The following is a 17,842-nucleotide window of genomic DNA, read 5'->3' on the forward strand; positions in this document are numbered from 1 at the left end:
AGGAACTTCAAAAGCTGGTATGTATTCGAGCAGAAGAAGTCTTACTAGTATCTTTCTGTTCTTTAAGAAGTATGTCATAATCGGATATTATGTAATAAATACTAGGAAATACAATAATTTAACTTTCAATCATCAATAAAGGTATGTAGTTTCTTTAAGTATTGTTCAATGTATGTTATATAACTGTGATACGAAAAATGATGTTACACTACCCGATGTTTCCGCCGACGGCCGGGGTGTGACAGATTGCTATCAGAGCTATTAACTATAGTGAACTAGTACTTTCTTAGGAAAGCACGTCTATAGTTTAGGACTTAATCTATTAGTTTTTGGTATATCCCTTAGCCTATAAATAAAAAGTATTATTAATTATACTACTGAAGGACTACTTACGGGAGCGGTGACAAGGTAGACATGTCGATTTGGGTTGCTGGATTTCAGAACGACTATATGCTAAAATGATCCTGTCCTTTCGACAATCCTGATTGGCCGGAGCCTTATCAGATAGACCTGAAGTAACAAACTATCGTAAAAGCGGGAATACAATAAAAAAGAATATAGAGTCATATATAAAGTCTCAGACCCGCGATGAGAATAAACCTTAATACCCGAAATGTTTTTGATCTCAAGGATTTAGATCAAATATTCCAACTAAAGTTTATATGTGCATAGATCCTATCACAACTTGGTGTAGGTGCCTAACTATATTTTATTATGATCAGATCATATGAACTATTTAATTTGGGAGAAATATTTGATAGGCTAAACTATTGGTGATCCAAAATGTATAGGAATCCGACATGGCACATTCACGAGAATGGATAATCATCGAGGATACGGATGAAGAAGAGAAAGTTTCATTTCCCAGGATGGTAGGCGATCCTTACTACCATGTAACTCCAACCTGTAATGCTGAATGAAAGGATAACTCACCTCGCAACTGCTGAATGAAAGGATAAGATCACGCTGCTGAAATCTCCGAACTGAACTCCACCACTGGCTAACACCAACAAAAAAGCCAACAATTACCAAAATGCCCCTGGAAGTCAACTGGTCAACCCTTGAACAAAGTCAAAGTCAAAGTCTACCCCTGACTGACTCTATCACACCCCCAAACCAGAATGGCGGAAACATTCGGGGGTGGATGACTTCACGTAGTATCACAACGATTGAATATTGTAAAGAAAGTAACACAACCATCATATATATAAAAATGAAAACGTATATTGTTGCGTTATACATGTTATCAAAAGAATATTACAATATGATGATAAATGTTTAATGATAAAAACATCCTTTGTGTTCCTTCTTCCAAAAGCTGGTAGTTTACCTGTATCACTGATTCCCTGAGAAATACAAGTGGTTTTGAAAAGTGTCAACAATTAAGTTGGTGAGTTCATGAGTGTTCCGAGTTGAAAAGTATATTCCTTTTGGTAGTAATTTGGTAAACGAGGTTTTTAGAAAATCCAATATTTTCTTGTAAAATGAAAAAGGTTCCCAAGTTGGAATGTGTTAGTAATTTTTATAAACAAATGATGACAATAATTTAGTATGGAAATATAATGTAGAAAAACTACAGTGCACATATGAATCTCGTAAATCAATCTTGTTTTATACTTTTTATGTGAGTTTTATAACCATACTGATGACACTGACGGCCTGTAACAACATTCTTCAAGTGTTGCAGTGTTATGACATTTGTCACCCCAGACCTGCCGGTCTAACTATAGCTAGTAGTTTAGGTGCGGGATTGTCAATCCCGTATAGATCTATACACAAGTATCACGCTCTCCCTCCAAGAGATTATGGTATATAATACAGGACTTGAAATGAATACAAAAACGTACGTTGAAGTTTAAATATCTCACATTAACTAGTATAAATAGATTTACAATGAAATAACCTTACTTCTTTTGAAAGTGTTTCGTTTTTCAATTTGTATAAAATGTAGGATTGACTTGCTAACTATACCCATTATAGTTTTTCAGATAGTATGTTCCATTTCGTAGAAATAACTTAGTGATATAATCGCTCTTGTATACATAAGATGTTTGTATCGATATTCGAAGTTAGAAATTGCATTTATGTTTATAAAACGATACTTTTAACGTGTAATGTACTTGTATTTCCTCCCTAAAACATGAAAAAGAATTGAAAAGTAGGGGTATGAACTCACTCGTTAAGTTTGAAGAGAAAGACTAGAGTTAAGTAGAACTTCGATCGCGGATACTTGCGTCGTCGGGCTCTTCGGGGATCGCTGCAACGTAGATCTTTCGTCGGGGGCTCGAGTGCGGAAACCGAGGTGATGGACTGGTCTCTGGAGCTTTAGAAGGGTGTGAGAGTATCTGGAGGTTTGAGAATGTGTGCTTAAATTCGCAGCTGAACCTTTCTATTTATAGGCTGAAATTGCCTCGTACGTGGGGCGTAACTTTGGAGTACGCGGGCCGTACTCACGTACGCAGCGCGTACGTCATTACGCTGGGCGTAAAAGTGCGTCATGGCTTACGGCTCCTGGCTAGCTAGTCGTAGCTTGGGCGGGCCGATGGGACTCGACTCTGGGTCTAGTACGCGGGGCGTACTCCCAGAGTACGCGGGGCGTAATCCTTGATTCCAACTTCTAAATTCCGTAACTTTTGCGCACGAGCTCCGTTTTTCGCGTTCTTTATATCCACGCGTAGTTGAGATTATGCTCTACAACTTTCATTTAGACTCCGTCGGCTAGTTTTGAATTTATTTTTAATGATATAATTTTAATAGGCCGGGCCTCCTAAAGTTCGTTAAAATTTCATAGGTTCTTTATTCGACGTCGGTTCTCGTTTGTCTTTTGATTGTTTTATTACCACCGAGGAGATCTTCAACTTCCGTTTAGGTGGCGATAGCTAAATAACACTCGATCTTCAATCCGAGTTTTTAGCCCTTTACTACTGTTACGAAACTTTGAAAATTCGTAACTTCTTCATACGAGGTCCAATTTGGGCGATCTTTTTATGCACTCTCATCTTTCAACGAGATCTACGACTTTTTTTTAGATACTTTAAGGCTAATATGTATTTTATTGAGATTCCACTTTTTACGTCAAATTATGTTTTAACGTCGTGTCGTAATTATACGAGTGGTTATAATTTCTTCAATATAACTCGGTTTTGAGTGTTCTTTATGTTTTTGGAAACCTGGGCATGATATCTAATATTCGATGCATCCCAACTTAGATACCTGAACACTTTATTTTCGAGGTTAATTTCGTTGTTTTTAGCTTTCGAGTGTTTACAATGCTTTTGGGAAAAATAGGGTTGTCACATCATCCCCCTGTTAAGGGAATTTCGTCCCGAAATTTAATCTAAGATAGATATTACAAATTAGGAAAAAGATGCGGGTACTTTTGTTTCATCTGATCCTCTCGTTCCTAGGTGTATTCAGGTCCTCGCTTGGCGTTCCAGCGGACCTTTACGATAGGTATGCGGCTTTGTTTAGTCCTTTTGACTTCCCGATCCATGATCTCTACTGGTTCCTCTACAAATTGGAGGTTTTCGTTTATTGCAATTTCGTCTAGAGGGACGACAAGGGTCTCGTCGGATAAGCATTTCTTTAGGTTTGATACGTGAAAGGTAGGGTGTACATTGTGGAGTTCCTGAGGTAATCTAAGTTTGTAAGCCACTGGACCGATCCTCGCAAGGATCTCGAATGGTCCGATGTATCTGGGGTTCAGTTTCCCACATTTTCCGAAGCGTATCAATCCTTTCCGAGGCGAGACTTTTAGTAGGACACGGTCTCCAACTTAGAATTCCAAGGGTTTTCGTCTCTTATCTGCGTAACTCTTTTGTCTGTCCCTTGATGCCTTTAGACGTTCTCGGATTTGAACAATCTTCTCCGTAGTTTCTCGTATGATTTCTGGCCCAGTAAGTGTGTTTTCAGTTGCTTGTCCTTTTGCTAGTTGTGTGTCCCCCACTTCGGCCCAGCATAAGGGTGACCTGCACTTGCGGCCATAGAGGGCTTCGAACGGGGCAGCTTTGATACTGGTGTGGTAGCTATTGTTGTACGAGAACTCGACCAAGGGTAGATGTGTGTCCCATGCTTTGCCAAAATCGATTACGCAGGCTCTCAGCATGTCTTCTAAGGTTTGTATGGTTCTCTCGCTCTGGCCGTCAGTTTGAGGGTGATAGGCGGTACTCATGTCTAGTCTTGTCCCCAAAGCTTTTTGTAGCGACTGCCAAAATCTTGAGGTGAATCTACTATCTCGGTCCGAGATAATGGATACGGGCACACCGTGCAGTCGTACAATTTCCCTGAGGTATGTCCTTGTTAACTTCTCCAATTTATCTGTCTCTTTGATCGGTAGGAAATGCGCTGATTTAGTTAACCTGTCAACAATTACCCAAATGGTGTCGAGTCCGTTTGTCGTTTTGGGTAACTTGGTTATGAAATCCATAGTTATCCGCTCCCACTTCCATTCGGGTATTTTTGGTTGTTGTAATAAACCTGAAGGCTTTTGGTATTCTATTTTGACCTTTGCGCACGTCAGACATTTACTCACGTAGGTAGCAGTTTCGGCTTTCATGTTCGGCCACCAGTACAACTTCTTGAGGTCGAGATACATCTTTTCGGAGCCGGGATGTATGGAGTATCGTGTTTTATGGGCTTCGTCCATGACGATTTCTCTGAATCCACCAAACTTTGGTGTCCATATTCGATCCATGAAATAACGAACTCCGTCGTTCTTGGTTTCAAGATTCTTATCCATTCCCCTTAGGGTTTCTCCTGCCACATTTTTAGATTTCAAGGCTTCTATTTGGGCTTCCTTGATTTGCGTGGACAGGTGGGAATGGATCGTCATAGTTAGGGACTTCACTCGGCGACCTGAGTATTCCTTCCGACTGAGTGTATCAGCCACTACATTAGCCTTTCCGGGGTGATATCGAATTTTGCATTCGTAATCACTTAGTAGTTCTACCCACCGTCTTTGTCTCATGTTGAGTTCTTTCTGGTTGAGGATGTGTTGAAGGCTTTTATGGTCAGTGAAGATCGTGCATTTCGTGCCGTAGAGGTAGTGTCTCCATATCTTTAGAGCGAAGACGACTGCTCCTAGCTCAAGATCGTGCGTTGTGTAGTTCACTTCATGCGTCTTTAGTTGTCTTGAGGCATAGGCGATGACCTTCCCTCGTTGCATCAGGACACACCCGAGTCCTTGGTTTGATGCATCACAATAGACCACGAAGTCCTCCATTCCTTCTGGCAGGGTTAGGATGGGCGCACTACATAATGCTCGTTTTAGCGTTTGAAATGCGGCATCTTGTTTTTCTCCCCAGTCGAAGGTCACATTTTTCTGAGTTAGTGTGGTGAGTGGCTTGGCAATCTTGGAAAAATTCTATATGAACCTTCGGTAATACCCGGCGAGTCCTAAAAATTGTCGGATCTCTGTAGGGGTTCTTGGAATCGTCCAATTCTCTATTGCCTTGATCTTCGAGGGATCCATGTGTATTCCTTCCTTGCTTACTACGTGTCCTAGGAAATCCACCTCTCGAATCCGAAATTCGCACTTGGAATATTTTGCGTAAAGTTTCTCTACCCTTAATGTTTCCAGAACCTGGCGGAGATGTTGGCTGTGTTCTTCCTGGTTTCTAGAATAGATGAGTATATCATCTATGAACACGATCACGAATTTGTCCAGGAAGGGGCGACATACTCGGTTCATCAAATCCATGAACACTGCTGGAGCGTTTGTCAACCCGAAGGGCATTACTACAAACTCGTAGTGACCATATCGTGTTCGGAAGGCCGTTTTGGGAATGTCTCCTTCCAGTACTCGTAGTTGGTGATAACCGGATCTTAGGTCGATTTTTGAGATGTAGCTTGCTCCTTGTAGTTGGTCGAAAAGATCGTCTATACGTGGAAGGGGATATCGGTTCTTGATTGTCAGTTTGTTCAGTTCTCGATAATCGATGCACATGCGAAAAGATCCGTCCTTCTTTTTCACGAATAGGACTGGTGCACCCCATGGTGAGAAGCTTGGCCTGATGAATCCCTTGCTCAACAACTCGTTCAATTGACTGGACAGTTCCTGCATCTCGGCTGGAGCTAAACGGTAAGGTGACTTTGCTACTGGGGTGACTCCGAGAATCAAGTCGATTCTGAATTCGACTTGGCGTTCTGGTGGGATTCCTGGGAGATCTTCGGGGAAAATGTCTGGGAAGTTGCAGACTTCTGGAATATCTTTAATGTTCTTTGGTTCTTTCTTCTGGTCTACTACGTGGTCTAGAAAGGCATGGTATTCCTTGCGAAGATATTTTTGTGCTTTAACACAGGAGATGATTTGTAGTTTTGTACTAGGTTTGTCTCCATATATGATGAGATTTTCACCGTTGGGAAGATTGAGACGAACGGCCTTTTCATGGCAAAGTATGTCGGCATGGTGAAGACTCAACCAGTCCATACCGATGATTATATCAAAACTTCTTATCGAAATGGGCATAAGGTCGATTTGAAATAAGTGTTCGTTTAAATTTAATGTGCACCCGACGTACATATCACTTGTGCTTTCTGTTTTTCCATTAGCCATTTCTACAGTGAATATTTTATTAAGTGGTTGGGGTCTCTGGTTAAGTAGATGTTTGAATTTATGGCTCACAAAACTTCTCTCCGCACCGCAATCAAATAGTATGCATGCATAAATGTTGTCGAGGAGAAACGTACCCGTAACTACTGTTGGATCAATTATTGCTTCATTTTGACCTATCGTCAGCACTCTCCCAATACCACCAACATTCCTTGTCTTGGGGCAGTCCCTCTTGAAATGCTCGGTTACTCCACATCCATAACATGCTTGGCTTACTCCAGTACCAGGAACTTGAGTGAATGGCCGCGCTGGTGCCTTACAGAAACGGGTTGTGTGCCCTTTCCTGTCGCAGTTCTTACAGTACATCTCGCGGCAATTACCGTGGTGATGGTAGTTGCATTTGCTGCACTTTGGCAAGTTCCCTGCATATTGTTTTCTTGGCGTCGAAGTTGTAGTAGTTGTGTCGGGAGTAGTAGCAGCATGAACCGCCACCATTTGTCTCTTTGAAGGTTCTTGCGAGGTTAGTCCCTTCCTCTTGTTCCAGAATTTCTTCTTGCTATTGTTATTGTTGTCGTTGTTCCCTTTGGTTGGTTCAGTTACGATAGTCGTGACTCCTTGGTAGAAGCCATGATCCACAAGAGATTGCGCCAGTTCTTTGGCACTGTCGAAGGTCATGGGCTTGGAAGCTAGCACACTTCCTCGCAGTTGGGGTGATAATCCCCAGATGTACCTCTCCACTTTTTGGCTTTCTAGAATCAACATCCCAGGACAAAGCGTTATCAAATCGCTGAACCTATTGGTGTAGCCTGCGATGTCCGATCCTTTCATCGAAAGGTTCCACAATTCTTGTTCCAGCTTCTGAATCTCGCCCCTTGGGCAGTATTCCCGTAGGAGCATTCGCTTCAAATTTTCCCAACCCATGGAGTTCGCCACCACCAGGGTTAGTGTCTTGACGTGGCCGTTCCACCATGTCAAGGCGCGTTCAGAGAATGTACAGGCAGCAAATTTTACTTTGCTTTCTTCCGGGCATGCGCAAATTTCAAATACGGCTTCCGTTTTCTCTATCCATTGGGACAGAGCCAATACTCCTCCAGTTCCATAAAAGGGAATAGGTTTTCCATTGGTGAAGTCTTTGTAAGTGCAGACTCCAGTACGGCCTTGGCTTGGGCCGTTGGTAAAGCTATTTATTCCACCTCCCGACCCATTGTTGCTCATTTGAGCCATTGCCGCGGTTACAGCGGCTGTTACAGCAGTTTGGAACATAGCTGCATCCATAGTTGGAGGAGGTGGTGGAGGTGGTGCTGGAGTTGAGTTTCTGCGTGTTGATCTACGAGGAGGCATGTTCTGGTAGAGAAAATAAGAATGAATACTATAAGTTTCTAATGTTTTGACAATCGTGTAGTTGAGGGTTAGTCGTATCTTGTAATTTGTTTTGACTTTAGTTTTTGGTTTCAAATTAGATATAACAATTTAATTAATTTCGAGAGGTATATAAAGAGGTACTGCATATATATATATATATATATATATATATATATATATATATATATATATATATATATATATATATATATATATATGTCACACCTAAGGTGTGTTTCATTATGCTTCTAGGAAAATTTGACCTATCTAAGAGGTCTCCGTTTACAGATACAAAAAGAAAATAAGAGAAAAACTTTATCCGCGGTCCTAGTCTATATCAAAATTTGTTGGAGCTTGAACAAACTCTACTTGTGGCGTTTGGAGCTGGATTCGGCATCGGACCGTTTGACTCCCATCACTCGCCTCTCGAATTCCGCTTGTTGTTCTTTCATCTCTCTTATTTCATCTAGAGCTGTTATCATTTGGTTCTGAAGTGTCCCCGTGTAGATTTGGATATTCTCATGTAGTCCTTCCAAACGGCTGATGTCGGAGGCGTTACCTTGGGTAGCAGCATTGATCTCTCGAATTCTGGTTGCTTGTTGGTCTGTCTGGTAGTTCTGGTTAGCTATAGCGTTCACGACAACGGGAAGTGCTCGATCAGCTGAGCCTCCTCCACTGACATTGTAAAAATCCCGACACATGCCGAATGGAGGGCGTACGCCTTGCTGACGGCTCCAGTAGTAGAGGTGGCTTCCCCATATGGGAATGGGTCCCGGTTGATGTGGCCTGATCACTGGAGGATGGGGGATGGGAGGGTCGATTACTTCTGGTTCGGAATCTGTTCCGCTAGAAATTTCCACGATCTCCTCGTCGACTTCGTATTCTTCTCCGACTTCGATTTCGAATTCTTCTTCGACTTCTTCTTCGATTTCCTCTGGGTCTTCCTCCGGGTCTTCTTCTATCCAGCCGCCGTTACCTTGGTTTAGGTAGTAGGGGTCTCCCGGTAAAGGAAATCCGGCAATTTGTCTATACTGGGATAGAGGTATGAGATTTTTATAAGAAAAGAAATTTCTAATTAACGACTTCCTAAGCCTATTTATATCTTTACTGAGTGAAATGTTTTATCGTTTAATAATAGACTTATAGTATTTCAATTTAGCGAATTTAGATTTTTTTTTTTTTAAGTTTTTGGCTTGTTGACTACTACGACCATTCCTCGACGTATATTGGTCAAATCCAGGATAAATATAGTTGATCAGACTATATTTATTCTTGAATTTGATTACATACCCCAAGGCTCGATCATGGTATTGCAACTTGCCATACTACTTTTTAGAAAAACTTGTCATGTTACGAGGCTGATACGTGCGGGTAAAATGTATATATTTAAAAGAAAATATATTTCTATGAAAATGTTCTTATCAGAGGGTTTTTGGTTCCCGTTGTATTTATAGTTTGTATATCTTATGTGGTTTGATATACTTAGTTCACTATAAACAATGCTCTGATACCAATCTGTCACACCCCCAAACCAGAATGGCGGAAACATTCGGGGGTGGATGACTTCACGTAGTATCACAACGATTGAATATTGTAAAGAAAGTAACACAACCATCATATATATAAAAATGAAAACGTATATTGTTGCGTTATACATGTTATCAAAAGAATATTACAATATGATGATAAATGTTTAATGATAAAAACATCCTTTGTGTTCCTTCTTCCAAAAGCTGGTAGTTTACCTGTATCACTGATTCCCTGAGAAATACAAGTGGTTTTGAAAAGTGTCAACAATTAAGTTGGTGAGTTCATGAGTGTTCCGAGTTGAAAAGTATATTCCTTTTGGTAGTAATTTGGTAAACGAGGTTTTTAGAAAATCCAATATTTTCTTGTAAAATGAAAAAGGTTCCCAAGTTGGAATGTGTTAGTAATTTTTATAAACAAATGATGACAATAATTTAGTATGGAAATATAATGTAGAAAAACTGCGGTGCACATATGAATCTCGTAAATCAATCTTGTTTTATACTTTTTATGTGAGTTTTATAACCATACTGATGACACTGACGGCCTGTAACAACATTCTTCAAGTGTTGCAGTGTTATGATATTTGTCACCCCAGACCTGCCGGTCTAACTATAGCTAGTAGTTTAGGTGCGGGATTGTCAATCCCGTATAGATCTATACACAAGTATCACGCTCTCCCTCCAAGAGATTATGGTATATAATACAGGATTTGAAATGCATACAAAAATGTACGTTGAAGTTTAAATATCTCACATTGACTAGTATAAATAGATTTACAATGAAATAACCTTACTTCTTTTGAAAGTGTTTCGTTTTTCAATTTGTATAAAATGTAGGATTGACTTGCTAACTATACCCATTATAGTTTTTCAGATAGTATGTTCCATTTCGTAGAAATAACTTAGTGATATAATCGCTCTTGTATACATAAGATGTTTGTATCGATATTCGAAGTTAGAAATTGCATTTATGTTTATAAAACGATACTTTTAACGTGTAATGTACTTGTATTTCCCCCCTAAAACATGAAAAAGAATTGAAAAGTAGGGGTATGAACTCACTCGTTAAGTTTGAAGAGAAAGACTAGAGTTAAGTAGAACTTCGATCGCGGATACTTGCGTCGTCGGGCTCTTCGGGGATCGCTGCAACGTAGATCTTTCGTCGGGGGATCGAGTGCGGAAACCGAGGTGATGGACTGGTCTCTGGAGCTTTAGAAGGGTGTGAGAGTATCTGGAGGTTTGAGAATGTGTGCTTAAATTCGCAGCTGAACCTTTCTATTTATAGGCTAAAATTGCCTCGTACGCGGGGCGTAACTTTGGAGTACGCGGGGCGTACTCACGTACGCAGCGCGTACGTCGTTACGCTGGGCGTAAAAGTGCGTCATGGCTTACGGCTCCTGGCTAGCTAGGCGTAGCTTGGGCGGGCCGATGGGACTCGACTCTGGGTCTAGTACGCGGGGCGTACTCCCAGAGTACGCGGGGCGTAATCCCTGCTTCCAACTTCTAAATTCCGTAACTTTCGCGTACGAGCTCCGTTTTTCGCGTTCTTTATATCCACGCGTAGGTGAGATTATGCTATACAACTTTCATTTAGACTCCGTCGGCTAGTTTTGAATTTATTTTTAATGATATAATTTTAATAGGCCGGGCCTCCTAAAGTTTGTTAAAATTTCATAGGTTCTTTATTCGACGTCGGTTCTCGTTTGTCTTTTGATTGTTTTATTACCACCGAGGAGATCTTCAACTTCCGTTTAGGTGGCGATAGCTAAATAACACTCGATCTTCAATCCGAGTTTTTAGCCCTTTTCTACTGTTACGAAACTTTGAAAATTCGTAACTTCTTCATACGAGGTCCAATTTGGGCGATCTTTTTATGCACGCTCATCTTTCAACGAGATCTACGACTTTTGTTTAGATACTTTAAGGCTAAAATGTATTTTATTGAGATTCCACTTTTTACGTCAAATTATGTTTTAACGTCGTGTCGTAATTATACGAGTGGTTATAATTTCTTCAATATAACTCGGTTTTGAGTGTTCTTTATGTTTTTGGAAACCTGGGCATGATATCTAATATTTGATGCATCCCAACTTAGATACCTGAACACTTTATTTTCGAGGTTAATTTCGTTGTTTTTAGCTTTCGAGTGTTTACAATGCTTTTGGGAAAAATAGGGTTGTCACAGACTCTACTCGTCGAGTCAACCCGATGACTCGCCGAGTCCCCATACACAGAATCTCCTTCAATTCGCGACTTAACTCGCCGAGTCATCCCTTGACACCGAGTCACAGCCTTCCCAAAAGAAACTTGGACCCTATGACCAGACTTGCCGAGTCCAAGAACAGACTCTCCGAGTCTACGACTATCTTCAACCTACTCGCCGAGTTGTTCTTCCAACTCGCCGAGTTCCGGGCCATCTTCATCCAACTCGCCGAGTTGTTCTTCCAACTCGCCGAGTTCCAGTCTTTCTTCAGGCAACTCGCCGAGTCCACCCATGTAACTCGCCGAGTACTACCAGGTCTGAATCCATACAGAGGCTTTCCAAGCCATGCAGATGATCCAAACAATAGATCTACTCCTCCTAAGGCCATCCATCACGTAAAGTGGCAATCTTTACGTGAATCCAAGAAGATCTAGGCATTTTCACTCTAGGGTTTGGGTTTGGGACAAGATAGCTCCATCAATCTCTCAAAGACAGGGACCTTTATGCATTCAAACCCCTTCTCCATTCCAGATCTGAGGTAGCAACCTCAAATCTAACCTATAAACTCCAATACATCAAAAGATATGATCTCTAACACCTCCAAAAATGATGAATCTAGATAATAGCAGCTCAAACAATGAAATAATACCTCAAAAGGAAGCTCCAAGAGAAGATTAATCTGAATTGCAAAGCCCTTTGATCCAAGTCCCTTCTCCTTCAAGATTTCTTCAACAAGCCCTTCCGCAAGCTCCAAATGCACTCCAATCCTCCACAATCACGTATCTAGGGTTTCTAGACTTCAAGGGAGATCAAGGAGGCTGTGGAGAGGGTATAATGTCCTTTAAATAGGGCTAATCCTCAGGATTTAGGGTTTTCTCCACTCAGCACCTACTCACCGAGTCCATCTTTGGACTCGCCGAGTAGGCCACTTAACACGCGATCAAAGTCATGACCCTACTCGCCGAGTCCACCCATGGACTCGCCGAGTTGCCCTTATACAATTTCACTTTTAGCTCTTCAACTCTACTCTTGATATTTCGGGGTGTTACAATTCTCCCCCACTTAAATTAGGCTTCATCCTCGAAGCCTGCGATAACTCAACTCTAGAAATTCTCTCGCATTACCAATCCTGGCATTAACCCAACCAGGCTCCTCAAAGCACAACCATGGAAACCATAAACTCACTTTCTCCTTGCTCGTGGTGTCGTAACCACCGTCACAAACCGGCCACAGGCTTCACCCTCTGATAACCACACAAAACAACTGAGTACCACCAATGACGCAACATCTCTCCAAATCACATCCATTACTCGACCCATATGAGTTATAAATAATTATGCACCACCAGATTCCCGATCTGGGTCCAGCTCTATCCATTCCAAGCTGATAGAAAAACACATTCTTTAGGGCAACTCCCATGAGTTCTCCTCTTGCAATCACATGCACGTGCTGAACTAGCTCTGCACCCTAGGGTTAGGAAAACCCATCCACTGACAACCCTCAAAACATCCCTCAGGATGAGCCACTGCTACGCAATTCCTTCACCGAAATCAAGCTGGAAATCCAAAACTCCATCCTTGCATCCCTTGCAAGCCTCTTGACTTTACACCCTCAAAATTTCCTTCCGTGACCTCGGCAGACGTCCAAACCGGATGTGATTCCATACCACCGCCGCACACACTTTGCCATAACCATAATTGGAACACCCCAACCATAACTTCGCACTACTAATTCACTTCCGTGATTTACATTCCCTCTCTGGGCTACATTCCTTTCCTTTTTTCCTTCCTAAGGAGATCTACTTGGCAGTCTTGACACTACCACAAATGCTACGGTGTTCACCCAATACTACGCCGTTTTCTTATGGCATAACCGCCATCCCATGCATCATACATACTCTGAATCCACTCGCGAAGAATCTCAAGTCCACGCTCGACTTCCTATCATGATCAATATCCGGTGCCAGACCTTCTAACACTAACATAACGCGTTATACTCAAACCATTTCTCCGCACCGATCTAACAACACATGCAGACTCTTCAGCATGACTGGACCGCCTTACCCGACCTTCAGCCAACTGGACCACTCTCGTAACCTTCAGCATACGTGGACCGCCATCCAGGGCCTTCAGTCTAGCTGGGCCGTCCTCCGAGCCTTCGGCCTGACTGGTATGCCTACTGGCCTTCAGTCTATCTGGACCGCTTAATTAGCAATCAACATTCCAAGTTACCTCTCCGGGAAATCCACCCATGCATACTGTTCTAGCCCCCCAGGGGTTCCGCACTCCATCTCCATCATACATACACAATCCCAGCTTGATCCCAGGCCCTTCACAATCAATGACAGGTCTGTATCCCGCCCCGCACGCCTGCTACTCACCCATACCAGCCTGCTCTCGGCTGGAAGGATTACCGCCGAAACCCAAGCAGCTAAACAATCTCTCAAGCCTATCTATCATTCGGAGAATTTCCAATTCTCCCCCACTTAAAGCACTGACTACCAACCACCGGTCGCTATCACCGACCTCCAAAAATAACTTTGCACCAAAACCCAACATATACACGCGAACTGATTCCCACTAGCACTAGAAACCTTCGCAAAAACACATTCCCACCATGATCAACCCGCTCGAAAGGAACCCAATCTTCAATTATCCACTCCTCAAACCACAAATGCTACCCGACATTCAATCCAGCACCGCATCCACTAATAACCCTCACAAAAGATATCCAGCGAAAACCCGAAACACTAACCCATAACCATACCAAACCCTCAAGGAACAACGGATACCAAAACGAAGAACCCATACAACACAACTGGAATAAAATAACACACCATAATAATCACAAGATAACGAGATATCAAGAAAGGAACATACCCGCAGCTGCATCTGGAACTGCTCTGACCTCCTCTGCTGAAAGCTCAAAAGCACGGCCCTGAGCCCTTGGGGGCTCCGCTCCACCCTGACCTCCTCCTGTGATCCTCAAAGTGGCCGGTGCTGGAGCCTGCACCGGTCCTGCAACAAGCTGTGGGCAGTTGACCCACAAGTGCCCAACCTGATGACAATGATAACAAATCCTCAAATCCTGAACCGGCACTGACTGCCGACAATCCCTCGCATAGTGCCCTCCTTTCCACACTTGCATCATGCACCACTGGACCGACAAACACCGGCGTGACCTCTCCCGCACTTTCCACAAACGTGACTGCCCTGATCTCAAATCCTGGAATGAACGGTCTTAGACCGTTTCGTCACCGGCTGCGACTGAACTGGAGCTTGCCTTAGCTCACGTAACTGCAACTCAATCTCTAACTCACGCCCCCTGGAGGCCTCTTGCAACTCCAACAAGGTCTCGCACCTCTGCGTGGACACAAACTGTCTGATATCTCTCTTTATCATACTCAGATATCAGGACATCTAAGCCTGCTCCGAAGCGATATCAGGGAAAACATCGCCCTCTCAATAAACATCCTAGTGATTTCTGTCACCGACTCTGAATCCTGCTTCATCTCAAGGAACTCCTGAGCCAACCTCTCCCTCTCAACTTGCGGAACATAACGAGTGCTGACCATATCTCTGAACTGATCCCATGAAACCATAGCCCTCTGCGCATCCGAATATGACCCTGTGGTCAACCTCCACCAATCCTTTGCCCCTAGCCTTAACAGGTTCAGAGCACACCTCACCCTCTAATCAACAGGGCATGAACACGTGAAGAAACACCCCTCCACGTCTGATAACCATCTCATAGCAACGATCGGATCCTGAACTCCATCAAAGGTGGGAGGTTTCGTATTATCGAAGTCCCGATACTGAAAACCTCTACTTGGTCCTCCCCCCTGCCGCTGCTATAGCCACTGTAGCCGCCGCGGCAGCCGTCGCCGTGAGAGCCGCATAACGCTCATCAAAATACTCCACCATGGCGGTCTTGATCGACCCAAACAATTCCGGTAGCTCGGCCCAGAACAATGCAGCAACCTCATCATGCAGGATCTCATGAATCCTCGCATCCAAATCGCCTGTGCTCATCTGACCAATAGCCTCGGGTGGTACGGACCCGACCGGAACTCCCTCTCCTACTCCCGATCCTGACCCGGATCCACTCCCAACATGCCTTGAAATCTCCATACTGAAAATAAATCACAAAAATCTCAGAAACTTCTCACTATCCCAGGAACCAACTCTCAACCCAACCCTAGAGGTCATGGTTTCCCTGATACGCGTATGGGTCCTGTGCTTTCAGTAGTACGGGCCCATACTACCTTCCACACCTACCCATATTTGTATGAAGTACTACCACAACACCCTAGTGAAAACATACATAACAACGCTCTATCCTCACTACTAGAGGAACACTAGAAATCTCTCACAAGGAAACCCTAGGCTAACAGGCATCATAAATCAGGCAACACATCATGAAATCCTGAAGATCCCTAGCCTAACACTAGCATGCTGTTCTATCGAAGCTCAATAAAACAAATATCATGTATGGTATTTTTGGGTTACTTACTGGCTCCGACTGATCGTACCTCCGCGTCCTCCTTTACTTATTTTGAAAACCATTTTAAATTCTCTTATGAAAACCCTCCTCGATTTGAGACTGGAGTCACACAAGTGTTCCTCCAATTCACTCAAACCAAGGCTCTGATACCAACTTGTAACGACCCAAAATTTCAATAAAATTTAAACTTTGCAAAAACATTCCAATTCATTAAGTTATTACAAAAAGGTTTTCAATACGTTTATTATCAGAGTATTCACAGGTCCATTTCATAAAACATAAACACGAGGAGCGGTACGATCACGCCCTTGCCTTGCCACAGTCTCCTGAAGAACTTGAAAAACATTAAACCACAACTGTAAGCCCGAATGCTTAGTGAGATACCCCCAAAAAACCAACCACATATACCATACACATAACATGCTATATCATAACGAATCACAGAACAGCCATGCATATCGGGTCTACTGTGAGAGTGGTCTGCCGTGCCGGGCCTTTAGCCCACCTGGTCCACACTCCGAGTCCAGTCATGTCCTTCGAGTCTGCAGTGTGGTTGGTCCGCCCACACCAGGCCTTCAACCCACCTGGTCCACTCTTTGAGTCTACAATATGACTGGTCCGCCCGCATCAGGCCTTCAGTCGGCCTGGTCCACTCTCTGAGCCTCGACACGCCTGGTCTGCCCTCGTGGGGCCTACAGCTTATCCGGACCGCTCGTTGGGCCTTCGGAAAAACTTGTCCGCCCTGGGTATCTTGGCCTATAGCACGAAGTAGGACCCGCCTCAACCCAACTACAGTCCAAACAACCATGTGCTCATAAACATACAATCACATAACAATTCATATTCAGTCAAACCGATCTAGCAGATCGCATAACACAACATACTCTAATAGGATACCGACCTAACCGGTGACTAGCATAGCATCATCCTATATACCAGGATACAGACCTTAACCAGGTCTCTAACGAATACCATCCTAACTATCCGGATGCAAACATATCAAAGCAATAACATAACAGCAGATACCCGGATCTCAATCTGATAAAGGGCCGGCCTTGGTGCCTTAGACCCTGTTGATATAATAAGGATAACTCACCTCGCAACTGCTGACTGAAAGGATAAGATCATGCTACTGAAATCTTTGACCTCGCAACTGCTGACTGAAAGGATAAGATCATGCTGCTGAAATCTTTGACCCGAACTCCACCAGTGGCTGTGACAACCCAAGTTGTTCCGTTATATTTCCCCGTTACCATTAACGGAATATTCCACTGTATAAAAGTTCCGTTACTTAGAGGGCGTCAATTTAGTAAACATCCCATGTGGTTGCAATAAGCATGCCGTTAAGTTGTCATAAAAGGAAATAAAAACACAGGACACACATTCCCATTTATTTGGAAAATGTCAAGTTTTATTATTACGACCACTAAATCGGGTGCGACCAAAAGCCCCGTTTAATGGCAGTATCGGGTAAAATCCCACTGAGCCCCGACTCAAAACCCTATATAAGGGTGAGTGGAGTTTATTGGAGACTTTTTACACTCTCTCTCTAGACCCGTTTTCGCCCCGAAACCGCAACCAAACGCTTCCAAATTGTAAGTCCGCTTATCCTAGTTTCTTCTAATCATTTCTAGCTGTAATTATAGCCCAAAAACCATCCAAGAAGGCATGGAATAAGGAGTTTACGACCCAGGA

Source organism: Lactuca saligna, chromosome 5, assembly GCF_052625555.1.
Source record: "Lactuca saligna cultivar CGN05327 chromosome 5, ASM5262555v1, whole genome shotgun sequence".
Taxonomy (NCBI): Eukaryota; Viridiplantae; Streptophyta; class Magnoliopsida; order Asterales; family Asteraceae; genus Lactuca; species Lactuca saligna.